This window comes from Schistocerca serialis, chromosome 6 (genome assembly GCF_023864345.2).
Source record: "Schistocerca serialis cubense isolate TAMUIC-IGC-003099 chromosome 6, iqSchSeri2.2, whole genome shotgun sequence".
NCBI lineage: Eukaryota > Metazoa > Arthropoda > Insecta > Orthoptera > Acrididae > Schistocerca > Schistocerca serialis.
In genome coordinates this window covers 746342136-746361795 of record NC_064643.1, presented here as the reverse complement: position 1 = coordinate 746361795, position 19660 = coordinate 746342136, and the positions used below count along the sequence as shown (strand labels likewise).

Here is a 19660-nt window from a genome sequence, read left to right as displayed (position 1 = left end):
GCTTAAGAATCTAAGAAGCTGGGCTACCTTTTCAGGTTATTACGAGGTTTAATCAAATGTTAACCCTACTGAAGGGTCATTTCCACAGTTTACCAGGGACTTGGACATCAAATAGATAAAACGAGCTTATCAAGGGCCGAGCAGACAGATTTATGAAAGTTAATCGATTCATCTAGACCGTTTTAGTAGTTTAATGCAATGCAGTCTATATGCATGAGACCATATTAACTGTATAACTCATTTCATCAAGCTACAAAAACTTCCTTGAAAAATATGTTAACTTACATACAGTGAACAGCACAGTACTGAATGGGTTATGAGTTACGTCATCATGCATTGGGGTCTAGAGAGAAGGAATACGACTCTTGGAAGACGAATCATTGTCTTGTTTTAGGTTATGAATACAGATGAGATCTTTACCCTGTAAAAGTACGTTCTGTAACTCTTTGCGGTGTCCCGTATAGTTTAAGAATTCTTTTCCTCAATAGTGGAAATACCTAACAATCAAATGAGTGACAATACTTACAACGTGAGACAAGATTCACAAACCGAAAGAACTGTGTAGATTACATAAATTTAATGCTGTGTTAGAGACAACGGGCTTGCCGCAGTGGTAACACCGGTTCCCATCAGATCACCGTAGTTAAGCGCTGTCGGGCTGGGCTAGCACTTGGATGGGTGACCATCCGGTCTGCCGAGCGCTGTTGGCAAGCGGAGTGCACTCAGCCCTTGTGAGGCAAACTGGGGAGCTATTTGACTGAGAAGTAGCGGCTCCGGTGTCGGAAACTGACAACGGCCGGGAGAGCGGTGTGCTGACCACAGGCCCCTCCAATCCGCATCCAGTGACGCCTGTGGGCTCAGGATGACACGGCGGCCGGTCGGTACTTTTGGGCCTTCGTGGCCTGTTCGGGAGGAGTTTAGTTTAGTTTTAATTATGTGTTTGAATAACAAATATGGCGGATCATAAGGATAAAAATTTTAGTCCTTTTAACAAATGTAACATAGTAGATGTAACTGCAATATTATGTCCGTCTGACCTGTGGGGAAAGACAGGACCCTTTTTTTTTTTTTTGCGATTAAATTATTCAGTATATCAAGTAGAATAAAGGAAGGTAACTGAGAAGAAAACAAAATAAAAGATTATGGCTGAGGCAGTGTTGTTGTTGTTGTTGTTGTTGTTGTTGTTGTTGTGGTCTTCAGTCCTGAGACTAGTTTGATGCAGCTCTCCATGGTACTCTGTCCTGTGCAAGCTTCTTCATCTCCCAGTACCTACTGCAGCCTACATCCTTCTGAATCTGCTTAGTGTATTCATCTCTTGGTCTCCCTCTACGTTTGTTACCCTCCACGGTGCCCTCCAATACTAAATTGGTGTTCCCACGATGTCTCAGAACATGTCGTACCGACCGATCCCTTCTTCTAGTCAAGGTGTGCCACAAGCTCCTCTTCTACCCAATTCTATTCAATACCTCCTCATTAGTTATGTGATCTACCCATCTAATCTTCAGCATTCTTCAGTAGCACCAAATTTCGAAAGCTTCTATTCTCTTCTTGTCTAAACTATTTATCGTCCACGTTTCACTACCATACATGGCTACACTCCATACAAATACTTTAAGAAACGACTTCCTGACATTTAAATCTATACTAGAGGCAGTAGATAGTTTAAATTTGTTCCTTCGCGTGTTTTGTTAAAAAAAAAAAATCAAATGAGTGTGAAATTTCATGGGACTTAACTGCTAATGTCATCAGTCCCTAAGTTTACACACTACTTAACCTAAATTATCCTAAGGACAAACACACAGACACCCATGCCCAAGGGAGGACTCTAACCTCCGCTGGGACCAGCCGCACAGTCCATGACTGCAGCGCCTAGACCGCTCGGCTAATCCCGCGCGTTTCGTATTTTACTACGATAATGGTGTATTTTGGTTACTAATCAGTGTCTGAATGTGTGCTCAGTGTGGATGAAAAATAGAGCAAAAGTGTTCTGAAAAACACTGAAGCAGTAATTTTCCCAATGTACAATTTTACTTAAGTTTTGATGGCGATGTCTGATACAAGAAAATTTCTTCATCAACACTAATCATGTAGTGAACTGACAAGCCTCGGTTTCTTACAAATGTCGTCGGAAAGGGTGTACGAAATATATTCGAATTTCGTTTTTTTTTTTTTTTAGTGGAAAACTGTATTCATTCGTTACATGCCTACCTTAACGCTCCGCCGCACTCCCCCCCCCCCCCCCCCCAAACACACAACCACTCTTTTCCAAGGACAAAATTTCGACGAAGTCGTTAGGGCTAGCTAACACATAGGAATGTTACACAGCTTCTACCAGTGGAGTCGGTTAAGGTCAAATTGCCGAGACGATTACTCGCGCCTTAACAGCTACAAATAAGACGTTCACGCGCGTGTTCAGTGTTGTCGGCAGCGGTGCTGCATGAGACAGCAAAACTAAAGAGTGAAGACGTCTCTCGTGGGGCTCGCCAGTGGAACGTATTACGCCCACGCCGGGCATAGCAGTAAGGTTCACTTCGAGGCGTGTTCGGCGTATCACAACAGTTAACTGACATTTCCAGCACAACGCGCTGCGTGGCTAAGCTCACAAGGGAACCTCCCCATCACACCCCCCCTCAGATTTAGTTATAAGTTGGATAAGTTGGATAGGCCTTGAAAAACTGAACACAGATCAATCGAGAAAACAGGAACAAGTTGTGTGGAAGTATGAAAAAAATAAGCAAAATATACAATCTGAGTAGTTCATGCGCAACATAGGCAACATCAAGGATAGTGTGAGCTCAGCAGTGCCGTGGTTAGCGTGAGCAGCTGCGGAACGAGAGGTCCTTGGTTCAAGTAGCAGACACGGTAACTCAGCGTGTTCGGTCAGAGGGTTAGATGCCCTCAGTAATAAAAAAAACTGAGTTAATGGATCAACGACGAACTGCAACGAATGTCTTGCGACGTCCGCACCGAGCAGATACAACAAACAAAAACGAGAAAAAAAAGCACGTGACCAAAAAAAAAGTCTTCTCTCGAGTGAAAAGTTTACTTTCTTTATTTTTCGCCAAGTTATGATCCGTCCGTTCGTTCATTGACGTCTCTGTTCACTGTAATAAGTTTTGTGTCTGTGTTTTGCGACCGCACTGCAAAACCGTGCAATTAGTAGACGGAACGACGTGCCTCTCCAATGTGAACCGAAAACATTTGGTCGCAATGTCATAGGTCAACCGATTCCTCCACAAGAAAACACGTCTGATATATTCTATACGACACTGGTGACGGCACGTGCGTCACATGACAGGAATATGTTGTCGACCCACCCAACTTGTACACTTGGCGAATGGGTAAAAGGATTCTTCTACCTTGCCCGATTTAGCTTTTCTTGTGGATGTGATAATCACTCCCAAAAAAGTGATGAAAACATAAGAGTTTGTCACATAAACTGCAACAAATGAATGCAACAGTTTCACAGTCGGACAGTTTTTCTGTGCTCTGTTAAAACATGTTTTTAACGTTTTCAAATTTTTCCGTGGGTACACCGTCAAATCCTCCATATGTCCAAGCAAATCTGGTCATGCCCTGGAATTTTGGAGAGCAAAGTTGATTATGTGTGAGTACCTGAAAATAAAAAATTAAACTTTTCACTCGAGAGAAGACTTGAACCAAGGCCATCTCGTTCCGCAGCTGCTCACGCTAACCACGGGCCCATGGCGCTGCTGAGCTCAAACTGTCCTTGATGTTGCCTATCTTGCGCATGGACTACTCAATTTGTATATTTTGCTCATTTTTTTCACAATTCCACACAACATCTTCCTGTTTACTCGATTGATCTGTGTGCAGTTTTTCAAGGCCTATCCACTGTGCCAACTTATAACTAAATCTGAGGGCGGTGCGATGGGGAGGTTCCCTTGTCAGTTCCGCCAGAGAACAAGAGAGTGACCGTCAGCGTAGAAGCGGGTGAGCGCCGGCGGACAGTTTCCACACCTGCCGTCTGATCCGCGACCGGCCGGCGAGCTGTTCAGAAGTCCGACTCGGCCGATCGACAGCTCGCAGCAACCTGCTCCCGGAGGCGGCGCGCTCTCTGCAAACCGGTCCCGTCGCAGCCGGTACGCGAAAAAGAAAGCACATGAAAATCACGACAGCGTGTAAGCGGAAAAAGGTAAAAGAGCGCGATGAGCATCAGTATGGAAAGCGGATTTGTGGAATGATTATTGGAGGTGACTTGGCAAGGCGCGGGCAGCGCCGGGCTCCCAGGCTCGTTAGCGGCCCGCCGGGCCGAGCCGAGCTGGTGAAGACAGCCCGGGCTGCACTTCACACGCGGGGGCGAGCGGGGGAGGAGGGTACCTGCAGGAGCTCCTCGGAGGGGATAAAACCGAGGAAATAGCATTAGAAAATTTCCTGGTGGCTGTGAATATACACTACTGGCCATTAAAATTGATACACCACGAAGATGACGTGCTAAAGACGCGAAATTTAACCGTCAGGAAGAAGATGCTGTGATATGCAAATGATCAGCTTTTCAGAGCATTCACACAAGGTTGCCGCCGGTGGCGACACCTACAACGTGCTGACACGAGGAAAGTTTCCAACAGACTTCTCATACACAAACAGCAGTTGACCGGCGTTGCCTGGTGAAACGTTGTTCTGATGCCTCGGGTGAGGAGGAGAAATGCGTACCATCACGTTTCCGACTTTGATAAAGGTCGGATTGTAGCCTATCGCGATTGCCGTTTATCGTATCGCGACATTGCTGCTCGCGTTGGTCGAGATCCAATGACTGTTAGCAGAATATGGAATCGGTGGGTTCAGGAGGGTAATACGGAACGCCGTGCTGGATCCCAACGGCCTCGTATCACTAGCAGTCGGGATGACAGGCATCTTATCCGCATGGCCGTAACGGATCGTGTAGCCACGTCTCGATCCCTGAGTCAACAGATGGGGACGTTTGCAAGATAGCAACCATCTGCACGAACAGTTCGACGACGTTTGCAGCAGCATGGACTATCAGCTCGGAGACCATGGCTGCGGTTACCCTTGACGCTGCATCACAGACAGGACCGCCTGAGATAGTGTACTCAACGACGAACCTGGGTACACGAATGGCCATACCTTTCTGTCACGATCTTTGTTACAAACAACAGTTGTAAAGCGCATACTGGATACTGGAAAAGTCTCGTTGTCTGAGTGTTAAATGGCTCTGAGCACGATGGGACTTAATTGCTGAGGCCATCAGTCACCTAGAACTTAGAACTACTTAAACCTAACTAACCTAAGGACATCACACACATCCATGCCCGAGGCAGGATTCGAGCCTGCGACCTTAGCGGTCGCGCGGTTCCAGATTGAAGCGCCTAAAACCGGTCGGCCACAGCGGCCGGAGGAAATTATGCCAACGAATTTTGACTGAAGACATGTAGATGAAACGTTTTGCAACAAAATTCGTTCCGCGTGTGCTTTCTGACTACCACAGAGTCAATCCCTTGTGTGAGTGTCGCTAACTGAAATAAGAGTCAGAAATTGAACCGGTTTCTGACGAAAAAGTCATCTCGAGCGACGAATCGTGTTGTTACGTATACGACCGACAAACCAAGCAACAATCCAGCCAATATCACCAGTACCAAAGAAAGCAAGAGAGGGGAGATCCCATGTGGAAACTACGTTGCACTGCTTTTTCGACATCAAGAGGAACGTCGACCGTGAATTTGTTTCCCAGGGAACCAAAGTTAACCAACATTACTACCTTGCACTACGAAGACGTTTATGTGGAATAGTCAGAAAACAACGACCTGCATAATGGGAATCAGGAGATTGACATTTTCACCACCAGGACAGCGCCCATACGCACACAGGATTTAGTGTCGAATAGCAGACCGTTTTTGGCCAAAAGCCAATGACAACGGTTTCTCACACACACTACTCACCAGATCTGCCCCTAGCGACGTTACCTATTCCCAAGAATGGAAAGAAACCTGAACGGGAAGAATTTTCAGTAAGCAGAAAAAGTGAAAAAAAAAAACAATCGGGGCAGTAAAAATTTGCAGACTAGTTTAAAAACTGTCTCCACCTATGGAAGAAAAACGTTGCGAAAAGCGCATGATGTCTGATGGACACTATTTTATTGGTGTTTAAGTTTCGAAAATTCTCCGTCAGACGCAAGATTTTTTGTAAAATAATTGTCGCTATTTTTGGGTCCCCCTCGTATTCTGTGGGATTAAAACAGTGTAATTTAGCGGGCCAGTCAAGCTACAATGGTGCAGTGCACGCCTCTGAACATGGCTGATGTCTTGGAAGACGGAAGTGTCCACGTCATGAATATGTAGAAGAAAGCGCAAAACGTGGCCAGCAATGATGTTGAAAGGAAAGTCCCAGTAAACGTTTACGGTAACATGGAAGTGTGAGTGCGAATCGTGGACCGCAAAACACCTCCAAAACACAAGAGAATCGCCATCGGCCTGAACTGCAGCCTACTCCGCCGAAACTCTGCGTGCTCAACCTCTCACTTGTCCGTCGCTGCCCGCGATAGACAGCATCATTCGAGAAAGGGCAAAATCGCGACTAGTCCGACCACACTACTTGGTTCCATCCAGTTGCAGCCCGGTTTCGGTGTTGTCTGGCCCGGTGTTGTCTGGCCCGTCATGCGAGGTACCCGCTTCCAAATGTCCACTGCTTGCAGTTCCCTTCGCAAACTTGGCTTTCAAACTAGCTACCTGGACGCGCATTCACTGAGATCAGAGATTCCTGTCGGGTTTGAAGCCGATTATCATTGATAAGGCGTGATACTCGTGTCCCGTCTCTGTCGGTTAGGCCGTTTTTACGACCGCTGTTCTGATGCAGCGTCTAGAGATGCGCTATACCAAATCTACGGTTAGGTAGTTTTGTTAGAGTACATAAATCACGTAATAAAGAGTAGCAATACAGGTAACAGTGGTAGCACTGGTAATTAAAGAAATATAAATGAACAAGTGAGAGAGGAACTGGAAGCCAGCGATTCCTCTTTGTCTTTCGTTTGTTTATTTTGACATCATTAGTCCAGCACGTCTTTCAGCGTTAATCCGTTGTGTATTTTATATGCTTACGAGATATAAATTGCATTTTAAAAGTAATAAAAATTACTTGATCATGTAACTTCTGCGCTTTTATGTAAATAAAGCACTTAATTTTGATGCAAGCACAGTTTCCTGCACAAACATAAAAAATCTATATAATTATTGTTATTTTGTACTCAATAGAACGCATGTTAGATATAAGCTCGACAAAGTATTGAAGCGATGTTTCATACGTTTTTGTTTTGCGTTTTTTTTTTATTTTTTAAGTTTATCTATTGTTGAGCAAATTCCGTTTTCTAGCGCTATACCTTGAACCTGTATTTTTATTTTTATTTTTACTACAACATCCCTTTGTTTCACATTACAAATCAACAGTTTTCAAATGAAACCTGAATTAAACACGGAAAACTTCAATTATGCTATTTATTTTTAAGTAAGACAGGTGAATAAATATGTAGAATAAAAATGTTCCGTAGGTTACTTTGGCCTTTAGTATATCCACACTCACTTTCTAGGTGGTTCACTGCTTTAGGTTTCTAGGGGTATCTCGTAAGACACAAAGCGATCGAAATGAGGTAACGTCCAACAGGTATGCAACACACCTAACGTAAGCTAACGAGGTGACGACCTATCTGACAAAAGCTACTACGAAAATTACCGCAGTCTACGCTTACTTACGAAAGTCTACAGGAGCCTACGGTAGTTTACAACTCTTAGCCGTGCCACATGGCTACGAGTGATACACCATTCCTTGCAGACATGGTGGACCTTCGACATTCCGCACTCAAACACCGACAAACCGGGCAAATTCATTCATGGTGTGATCACGTACAAATCAGACAGGTCCCTTCTGCCATTCTCTCAGGTCTTCACGCCGACCCATTTACTGCGGTGATTCCATATAAGTGACTGACACACATACAGCACATCACTGCCTTTATTTACGTCTGTGGTAGATGACCTCCTAGTACCAGAAATACATCTCCTAAAGCGCTCCAAACTGGCCAGTGGACTGTTTTAAGGGGGTGATTAACATTTTATCCGGTGAGCTTCAAAAAGAAATGTAAAACGGGTTGAGTGCAGCGGAAGTGTTGACGTCCGTCCCGTAGCAGCAATCATTTGTTTCGCATTTTGATTGGGACAGGGGTTTTATTTGCTTTTTATGCTGACCTGCCGGCGGCCATGCCTTTAGAACACGATACTGCCGCAGCGTCTCCTAAATCCACGAACAGTGTTCATAAGAATTTTCGGGAGAGCCGCTTTAGCCTGTGGTATTCAGGTAAGGAAATAGAGGAATAAATATCGCATCAAGTTAATCTTTAAGTTCAGCAATGAGTGAATTTTTCTACAGTGGAATATTTCTTTGATCAGCTGTTTATTTGAAATTAAGTTTGTATATCCTCGTATTTGCAAATTTTGCACAATCGTTGCTAAAAGTAACCGCCTATGATACCAGCAATCGTTAATTAACCGTTACAGCTATCCATATCTGATACTCTGTGTTAAAGGTGAATTATTTCTTTGATTTCATGGATTTGGTTCATTCTGCCCTCTTACAGGCTACCACATACTGATACAGTATGGTTGTTTACGCATTATGAGACAATATTGCAGTGATTCGCTTCTTTTCGGTACAGGTAACTCCCACACTTCGAACAGAAAGTAAGTTGCAGATGGACACCAGGAAACATATTTCAATAGTATAGTTGACATGGTACTAACTTTAGTACGAAGTTCTTTAAAATAGTGTGTGAAGAAATATGCCTAGCCGGCCGCTGTAGCAGAGCGGTTCTAGATGCTTCTGTCCGGAACCGCGCTGCTGCTACGGTCGCAGGTTCGAATCCTGCCTCGGGCATGAATGTGTGTGATGTCCTTAGATTAGTTGGGTTCTAAGTATAGGATACTGATATCCTCAGGTGTTAAGTCCCATAGTGCCCAGAGCCATTTGAACCATTTTTGAAACGCTACGGTCGCAGGTTCGAATCCTGCCTCGGGCATGGATGTTTGTGATGTCCTTAGGTTAGTTAGGTTTAACTAGTTCTAAGTTCTAGGGGACTAATGACCTCAGCAGTTGAGTCCCATAGTGCTCAGAGCCATTTTGAACCATTTTTGAAATATGCCTGCAGTGGTTACTGCAATAACAGCTGGCACAAGAAATTTATTTCCAACTGTTCAGTTTTGCGATTTATTAACAAACTTGCGCTTTGAGACGAGGCATCTCGACTATAAAATTACAAATTCCGTTTCACTGCCTATAAAATGGCTCTGAGCACTATGGGACTCAACTGCTGAGGTCATTAGTCCCCTAGAACTTAGAACTAGTTAAACCTAACTAACCTAAGGACATCACAGACATCCATGCCCGAGGCAGGATTCGAACTTGCGTCCGTAGCGGTCTCGCGGTTCCAGACTGCAGCGCCAGAACCGCGCGGCCACTTCGGCCGGCTTCACTGCCTATAATCTGAACAATTAAACTACAGATTTATATACTCTTATCTCACTCCGACGTTTGTAAGTAGGCTGTTTAGGTTCTTATGTAAGTAGGCTGTTTAGGTTTTTTTATTGGTAACGCCACCTCTGTATGACAATCACTGGCTGTGCTGTGGGCAGTCTGTGTCTGCTTTGCATTGTTGTAATACTCGCCATTGTAGTGTTAGGCAGCTGGCTGTGAACAGCGCGTAGCGTTGCGCAGTTGGAGGTGAGCCGCCAGCAGTGGTGGATGTGGGGAGAGAGATGGCGGAGATTTGTAATTTGTCATGAACTGCTATATTTATATATGATGATATCAAGGTAAATACATTGTTTGTTCTCTATTAATATCTTTCATTTGCTAACTATCCCTATCAGTAGTTAGTGCCTTCCATAGTTTGAATCTTTTATTTAGCTGGCAGTAGTGGCGCTCGCTGTATTGCAGTAGCTTGAGCAGCGAAGATTTTTGTGAGGTAAGTGATTCGTGAAAGGTATAGTTTAATGTTAGTCAGGGCCATTCTTTTGTAGGGAATTTTGAAAGTCAGATTGCGTTGCGCTAAAAATATTGTGTGTCAGGTTAAGCACAGTCTTGTATAAATTGTTCTAAGGGGACGTTTCATATGTCGACCCTTAGCCTAGGATACCTCACTGGAATCTTCTGATTTTTCTTGTAGTTTGTGTATTTAGTGTAGCCTTTGTTTATTGCTAGCGCGTAATTGTAGAGAGAATCTCCTTTGTAGTTGTAGCCTTTCATTGTTGTACAGTAAAACAGTTGTGGCATGCATATAGATTTGCACCAAGTATTTCGCAGCTACGCTTGCAATTAACTAGATATTATTTTATATATGATGATATCAAGGTAAATACATTGTTTGTTCTCTATTAATATCTTTCATTTGCTAACTATCCCTATCAGTAGTTAGTGCCTTCCATAGTTTGAATCTTTTATTTAGCTGGCAGTAGTGGCGCTCGCTGTATTGCAGTAGCTTGAGCAGCGAAGATTTTTGTGAGGTAAGTGATTCGTGAAAGGTATAGTTTAATGTTAGTCAGGGCCATTCTTTTGTAGGGAATTTTGAAAGTCAGATTGCGTTGCGCTAAAAATATTGTGTGTCAGGTTAAGCACAGTCATGTATAATTGTAAAAAAGGGGAAGTTTCACTTTTAATTTTCTTTCTCTCTCTCTCTCTCTCTCTCTCTCTCTCTCTCTCTCTCTCTCTCTGTGTGTGTGTGTGTGTGTGTGTGTGTGTGTGTGTGTGTGTGTGTGTGTGTGTGTATGTGTGTTTGTGGACTCCTATTTCGGATTGAAAATTACAAGTACAGTCGCCGTTCAAAACCTCATTTCAAATAATTACAGTTATCGGGCTAAATCAGAAGCAATTCAGAAAAGTAGGTAATAATGGGAGATATTATGGTACTTTTTCAACAAATGGCAAGTCATAGTTCGAATAATTAGCTGTCTGAACTGGTCTGAATAAACTGATCACGTTACAGTTTTTTATTTATTGTCGTGTTTCCACTTTGCTAACTACTTACACAGATACGGACGTAATCTGGTCGGCTATTCTGATAGAGTGAAAGATAGAGTGTTTCCGTCAAACGTCTGGTGGGAATTTAGATGATAGCTGGAGTTTAATACTTGTCGTGACAGTGAACTAACGGTACACTCTTGTCAGCTGCCGGGAAGAACATTTAAACAGTATCAAAGCAGTGACTGTTACGCTTCTACCTCGATCATGGCAGCTGATAAACGTATTTAACTGGTCGTTAGTATGTGCGGTCTGCCTCACTCAATGTGACGAGCGTGTGTATCTGGTGGAGGTTAGGAGGAGTGGCAGTAAGGGGCGTGAGATCGTAACAGGCGCGGCCGCCGGTGTCGGCTTTCTTTCTCAAATTGACATCTGCCTCCCTCCCCCCCTCCACCCCCGCCAGCGGTGGCAGAGCCGGGCGCCGCTGTTGTTCTTGCTCCCCGCTGCAAACCACACACGCGCCCCATGTGGGCGTCCTGTCTGTGTACACTCCGATCACGTCACACTGCCGCTTCCCTGGGGATGTCGACAACACCGCAGCACCGACAAACGAGGACAACAGCGTTTGTCTGGCCTTCTTACGCGACAGTGTGTCCTGCGAGTAGTAATTTGGGACGATGCTCGGAACCTCCCCATCGCACCCCTCTCAGATTTAGTTATAAGTTGGCACAGTGGATAGGCCTTGAAAAACTGATCAATCGAGAAAACAGGAAGAAGTTGTGTGGAACTAAGGAAAAAGTAAGCAAAATATACAAACTGAGTAGTCCATGCGCAAGATAGGCAACATCAAGGAGAACGTGTGCTCAGGACCGCCGTGGTCCCGTGGTTAGCGTGAGCAGCTGTAGAGCGAGAGGTCCTTGGTTCAAGTCTTCCCTCGAGCGAAAAGTTTAATTTCTTTATTTTCGCAAAGTTATGATCTGTCCGTCCCTTCATTGACGTCTCTGTTCACTGTAATAAGTTTTGTGTCTGTGTTTTGCGAACGCACCGCAAAACCGTGCGATTAGTAGACGAAAGGACGTGCCTCTCGAATGGTAACCGAAAACATTTGATCGCAAGGTCATAGGTCAACCGATTCCTACACAGGAAAACACGTCTGATATATTCTATACGACACTGGTGACGGCATGTGCGTCACATGACAGGAATATGTTGTCCGACCCACCTAACTTGTACACTTGGCGAATGGGTAAAAAGATTCTTCTACCTTGTCCGATTTAGGTTTTATTGTGGATGTGACAATCACTCCCAAAAAAGTGATCGCATCGGACGGACGGACGGACAGATAATAATTGTCTGAAAATAAAAAAATTAAACTTTTCACTCGAGGGAAGACTTGAACCAAGGACCTGTCGTTCCGCAGCTGCTCACGCTTACCACGGGACCACGGCGCTCCTGACCTCACACCGTCCTTGATGTTGCCTTTGCGCATGGAATACTCAGTTTGTATATTTTGCTTATTTTTTTCATACTTCCACACAACTTGGTCCTGTTTTCTCGATTGATCTTTGTTCAGTTTTTCAAGGCCTATCCACTGTGCCAACTTATAACTAAATCTGAGGGGGGTGCGATGGGGAAGTTCTCTTGTTAGTTACGAGACAGAATGCACAAAGTTATTCTATGCTGTCCAAGTAATACAAAGACGTGCACAAAACACTCTCCATGGAGAGAAATTGCAGTGGGAGACCCACAGCGTTCGATCATCGGCCCACGGTCGTTCTCGCATTATTTTTGAATCAGGAGGCAGAATTAGTCCTGTCTGCAGATGATACAAGCATTGTTGCAAAGCCAAGCGGAAAAGCGCAATACAGAAAACAGTAAACAATGTTTTTGGACATTTACTGACTGTCTTTGCACAAGTGGTCTGTATTTAAACTTCGATAAAATCAACTCGTTTAGTTTTGTACCATCAAAAGTATACGACCTTCTATGAGCCTAGGCCGGCCGCTGTGGCCGAGTGGTTCTAGGCGCTTCAGTCCGGAACCGTGCTGCTGCTGCGGTCGCAGGTTCGAATCCTGCCTCGGGGATGGATGTGTTTGTTGTCCTTAGGTTAGTTAGGTTTAAGTAGTTCATGTCTAGGGGACTGATGGCCTCTGATGTTAAGTCCCACAATGCTTAGAGCCATTTGAACAATTTTTTCTATGAACCTATTACACCAACAAGAAATACTAAACAGGGTAGAAAGTTTTAAGTTCTTAAGTGTGCATATTGACGAAAACTTAAACTGCGAAAAGTGTATACGAGAGTACTAAAACTTTATGTTCGGTTACTGTTGACCGTGCGAATAATTGTCAACTTTGGGGATACAAAAGTCAGTGAGTTAACAAATATTGCATATTTTCGTTCACTGATGACTCAAGCGATGATATTCTAGGACGAATCCTCTGTAAGGCAAAAAGTATAAATTGCACAAAATAAAGTAATTAGAATTATGTGCGCGGTTCACGAACGTACTTCTTGCAGACATTATTTTAAGCAGTGGCAAATAGTAAACACAGCCTAACAGTACCTTTATTCACTTACGAAACTTGTTATGAACAATCCACGCGAGTATGAGAGTAACAGACACCTTCACAAGTATAACACTAGAAGGAAATATGATCTGCATTAGCTTTAATGAATCAATCTTTGGCACAGAAAGCGGCGAATGTGCAGCTATAAAACTCTGACGATCTACCCATGGAAATGAAATGTGTCTCACAGACAACGGAAGTGATTTCAAATGTATATTTACTATTTTTATTGGTTCAAATGGTTCTGAGCACTATGCGACTTAACTTCTGAGGTCATAAGTCGCCTAGAACTTAGAACTAATTAAACCTAACTAACCTAAGGACATCACACACATCCATGCCCGAGGCAGGATTCGAACCTGCGACCGTAGCGGTCACGCGGTTCCAGACTGAAGCGCCTAGAGCCGCACGGAAACACCGGCCGGCTACAATTTTTATTCTTAACAACTCTTTCCGTACCATAAAAGAATTCTTGAATAGAAATAATTATATGTTGTGACAAGGAAGAAGCTGCCAAAGGAAGATCAGAGAACAGTGGAAGAAGAATGGGGAGATTTTAAGAGGGCTCTAATTGAGGCAGCTGAGACTGTGTGCGGAAGAACTAGCATAAAGAGGAGAAGTAAGGAAACCCCATGGTGGAACAACATATGTAAAGAGGCAGTACTTCGAAAGAACAAAGCCTTCAGAGAATGGTTCCAGACCCGAACAGAGGAAGATAGGGTAAAATATAAGGGAAGCAAGAAAGCGGCACAGACCATAGTAAGGGCGGAGAAGAAGAAGTGGATGGAAAAATGGACAAGAATGTTAGAAGAGGACTGTGAAGGGAACAAAAAAGTACTTTACACCATGGTAAGAAATAAGAGGAACGACAGAAGCGAGTGCCTGAGGATCATGGATAATAATGGAAGAGTTGTGGAGGAAATGCATGAGCTCAAAAAGATTTGGAAGGAGTACTTTGAAGATCTGTTGAATGCCGTCAAGCGGGTAACTAACAGCGATGGAGAGCCTAAGGCAGCAGACGATTATAATAGTGGGGAAATTGATGATCAAACTTGGAATGAAGTGGAAGAAGCCATAAAGAGGATGAAAGGGGGCAAGGCACCAGGTTGGGACGAAGTAACAGTGGATATGATACGAGCAGCAGGAGAAGTAGGAACCCAGTGGCTATACAGAGTGCTGAGGGTGGTGTGGAAGGAGAACAGAATTCCTGAGGATTGGAAGAAAGGAATTATAGTCCCGATCTTCAAGAAAGGGGATAAAAGGAGATGTGAGAACTACAGAGGAATCACCCTGCTATGGCACTGTGGAAAAATCTATGAAAAGATCCTGGAGAAGAGAATAAGAAGCAGTATTGAAAGTAGACTGCAAGAGGAGCAGTATGGTTTCAGACCGGGAAGATCAACAACGGACCTCATATTTGCGGTAAGGCAACTGCAGGAAAGGCACTATGAGTACGGGAAGGACTTAATCATTGCCTTTTTATATATTGAGAAGGCGTATGACAGTATCTATAGGGACAAGCTCTGGGATGTGCTGAACGCAAAAGGGATAGATGAAGAGATAACACGAAAAGTCAGAAAAATGTATGAGGGAAGTGAGAGTTGTGTGAAAGTGGGGAGGGAACGTACTGCATGGTTCAAGCTGGAAAATGGGCTGCGACAGGGAAGTGCACTTTCGCCATTATTGTTTATTATTGTTATGGATGAAATCCTGCAGAAAGTATCAGATGCAATTGGAGATCACAAAATGAAAGCAGTGCTTTTTGCCGATGACCTGATGTTATGGGGAAATTGCGAGAAGGAGGTTCAAGAGCAGTTAGATGTATGGGAGGCAACGGCAGCACAATATGGAATGCATTTCTCTGCAAAGAAAAGTGAAATAATTGTCACAACAAGGAAGAAGAATAGGCCAAATGTGGATATAACTTGTGGCGGGGAAAAACTACAAGTGGTAGAGAACTTCAAGTACCTGGGAAGCATGATTGAAAGTAAGGGGGGAAACGCAATGGAAATAAATGAAAGGTGCAGAAAAGCAGGGCAGTTCTTCAAATGCATTAGGGGGCTTATTTGGAGCAAGGAGGTGCCACAGAAATCCAAGGGAATTATATACCGAACCTACTTTGTCCCCATATTGGCATACGGAAGTGAGGCATGGGTAATGCACAAAAGCGACAAAAGTAGAATACAAGCTAGTGAAATGAAGTTCCAGAGGAGCAGGTTGAGTGTAACAAGACGAGACATTGCGAAATGTGTATGTGAGGGAAAGACTAAAGGAGGAACCAGTACAGGACAGGATAGAAAAATCAAGACTGCAGTGGTATGGACACATGAAGAGAATGGATGAGGGAAGAATTCCAAAGAGGATGTTTGATCTGCAACTGGAGGGGAAGAGGCCCAGGGGAAGACCAAGAGATAGATGGGTGAAGGGAGTGAAGGAATGTGTGACGAGAAGAGGAGAGAACTGGACGAAGGTGGAAGAGGGGGAATGGTGGAAAGACAGAACACGATGGAGAGGCTTGTGTTCCCGACAGACGCAGCCAGTGGCTGGAAACTGTCCAAGATGATGATGATGATATGTAGTGACAAGTTCCAAAGCTTATCGTTTATCGGGAGTATGGTCTATGGAACGACTCACTAATTTCACGATAATCTACATAATGCAGGAGTAGGTTTAATAATGAATAGGAAAATAGGAATGCGGGTAAGCTACTACAAACAGCATAGTGAACGCATTATTGTGGCCAAGATAGATACGAAGCCCACGCCTACTACAGTAGTACAAGTTTATATGCCAACTAGCTCTGCAGATGACGAAGAAATTGAAGAAATGTATGATGAAATAAAAGAAATTATTCAGATTGTGAAGGGATACGAAAATTTAATAGTCATGGGTGACTGGAATTCGAGTGTAGGAAAAGGGAGAGAAGGAAACATAGTAGGTGAATATGGATTGGGGGACAGAAATGAAAGAGGAAGCCGCCTGGTCGAATTTTGCACAGAGCACAACATAATCATAACTAACACTTGGTTTAAGAATCATGAAAGAAGGTTGTATACATGGAAGAACCCTGGAGATACTAAAAGGTATCAGATAGATTATATAATGGTAAGACAGAGATTTAGGAACCAGGTTTTAAATTGTAAGACATTTCCAGGGGCAGATGTGGACTCTGACCACAATCTATTGGTTATGACCTGTAGATTAAAACTGAAGAAACTGCAAAAAGGTGGGAATTTAAGGAGATGGGACCTGGATAAACTAAAAGAACCAGAGGTTGTACAGAGATTCAGGGAGAGCATAAGGGAGCAATTGACAGGAATGGGGGAAATAAATACAGTAGAAGAAGAATGGGTAGCTTTGAGGGATGAAGTAGTGAAGGCAGCAGAGGATCAAGTAGGTAAAAAGACGAGGGCTAGTAGAAATCCTTGGGTAACAGAAGAAATATTGAATTTAATTGATGAAAGGAGAAAATATAAAAATGCAGTAAGTGAAACAGGCAAAAAGGAATACAAACGTCTCAAAAATGAGATCGACAGGAAGTGCAAAATGGCTAAGCAGGGATGGCTAGAGGACAAATGTAAGGATGTAGAGGCCTATCTCACTAGGGGTAAGATAGATACCGCCTACAGGAAAATTAAAGAAACCTTTGGAGATAAGAGAACGACTTGTATGAATATCAAGAGCTCAGATGGAAACCCAGTTCTAAGCAAAGAAGGGAAAGCAGAAAGGTGGAAGGAGTATATAGAGGGTCTATACAAGGGCGATGTACTTGAGGACAATATTATGGAAATGGAAGAGGATGTAGATGAAGATGAAATGGGAGATATGATACTGCGTGAAGAGTTTGACAGAGCACTGAAAGACCTGAGTCGAAACAAGGCCCCCGGAGTAGACAATATTCCATTGGAACTACTGACGGCCGTGGGAGAGCCAGTCCTGACAAAACTCTACCATCTGGTGAGCAAGATGTATGAAACAGGCGAAATACCCTCAGACTTCAAGAAGAATATAATAATTCCAATCACAAAGAAAGCGGGTGTTGACAGATGTGAAAATTACCGAACTATCAGCTTAATAAGTCACAGCTGCAAAATACTAACACGAATTCTTTACAGACGAATGGAAAAACTAGTAGAAGCCAACCTCGGGGAAGATCAGTTTGGATTCCGTAGAAACACTGGAACACGTGAGGCAATACTGACCTTACGACTTATCTTAGAAGAAAGATTAAGGAAAGGCAAACCTACGTTTCTAGCATTTGTAGACTTAGAGAAAGCTTTTGACAATGTTGACTGGAATACTCTCTTTCAAATTCTAAAGGTGGCAGGGGTAAAATACAGGGAGCGAAAGGCTATTTACAATTTGTACAGAAACCAGATGGCAGTTATAAGAGTCGAGGGACATGAAAGGGAAGCAGTGGTTGGGAAGGGAGTAAGACAGGGTTGTAGCCTCTCCCCGATGTTGTTCAATCTGTATATTGAGCAAGCAGTAAAGGAAACAAAAGAAAAATTCGGAGTAGGTATTAAAATTCATGGAGAAGAAATAAAAACTTTGAGGTTCGCCGATGACATTGTAATTCTGTCAGAGACAGCAAAGGACTTGGAAGAGCAGTTGAATGGAATGGACAGTGTCTTGAAAGGAGGATATAAGATGAACATCAACAAAAGCAAAACAAGGATAATGGAATGTAGTCTAATTAAGTCGGGTGATGCTGAGGGAATTAGATTAGGAAATGAGACACTTAAAGTAGTAAAGGAGTTTTGCTATTTGGGGAGCAAAATAACTGATGATGGCCGAAGTAGAGAGGATATAAAATGTAGGCTGGCAATGGCAAGGAAAGCGTTTCTGAAGAAGAGAAATTTGTTAACATCCAGTATAGATTTAAGTGTCAGGGAGTCATTTCTGAAAGTATTCGTATGGAGTGTAGCCATGTATGGAAGTGAAACATGGTCGATAAATAGTTTGGACAAGAAGAGAATAGAAGCTTTCGAAATGTGGTGCTACAGAAGAATGCTGAAGATTAGATGGGTAGATCACATAACTAATGAGGAAGTATTGAATAGGATTGGGGAGAAGAGAAGTTTGTGGCACAAGTTGACCAGAAGAAGGAATCGGTTGGTAGGACATGTTCTGAGGCATCAAGGGATCACCAATTTAGTATTGGAGGGCAGCGTGGAGGGTAAAAATCGTAGAGGGAGATCAAGAGATGAATACACTAAGCAGATTCAGAAGGATGTAGGTTGCAGTAGGTACTGGGAGATGAAATAGCTTGCACAGGATAGAGTAGCATGGAGAGCTGCATCAAACCAGTCTCAGGACTGAAGACCACAACAACAACAATCTAACATCTGCTATTTTTTTCAAATAACAGGAATTTTTAAATGGAAAATTACTACCCCTCCCCAATTAGTTTTAATTAATTTTATTGAAATACACCTATTCAACTGAATATTCCCTTGTTCGCTCTTTTTTTTTATTAAAACATATTCACCTGTACTCTCCCGTCGTTATAGAGGATATAGAGTGGATTGCACATCATATGTCTGTCATTTGAAGCAAACCTTTTCCTATTCTGCTCACGGATGGTGCGGGAAACTAGCCTAGAATTTCTCTAATGTTTCTGCTATGATAATTGCGTGAGTTATCTGTGGGTAGACTTGTTAAGTAACGTACAATCTCAGAATATGAACAATGTGTCTTTCCGCTTTGAGTTTTCTGTTTTTGTTGGAGGTGAGGCCGTGGATTAAATATTGGTAACATGTTATAATTAGGATCAACTATATAAAATTCGTGTGCGACTTGTAATCTTGTAACGCTTTTTATGCGGTTGAACCAAATTCTAACATTTTGCTAAAGTCTTTCTGTGATACATTACGCTTTTATTGTAGTCTCCCACTGGAGTTTGTTAAGAATTCTGTAAGACTCTAGTGCTGATTAAACTTGTACATGACTTCATGACTTACGATAGTGGTAAATAATGCACTCGTGGATGTATTCTTCTTCTTCAGTTTTTCACCTTACACGACATTTATAGGGCATCAGGAACATTTTTAAACACATTTTCTAAAGAACGAAAACATCAAGTGCATAGAATCAACCTCTATTCTTTTAAT

At 43.1% G+C, this 19660-nt stretch overlaps 1 pseudogene; it reads left to right on the top strand.

The window, feature by feature from the left end:
- The first annotated feature begins 592 nt into the window (after positions 1–592).
- Positions 593–710, top strand: LOC126485435 (5S ribosomal RNA; annotated as a pseudogene).
- Positions 711–19660: the final 18950 nt, after the last annotated feature.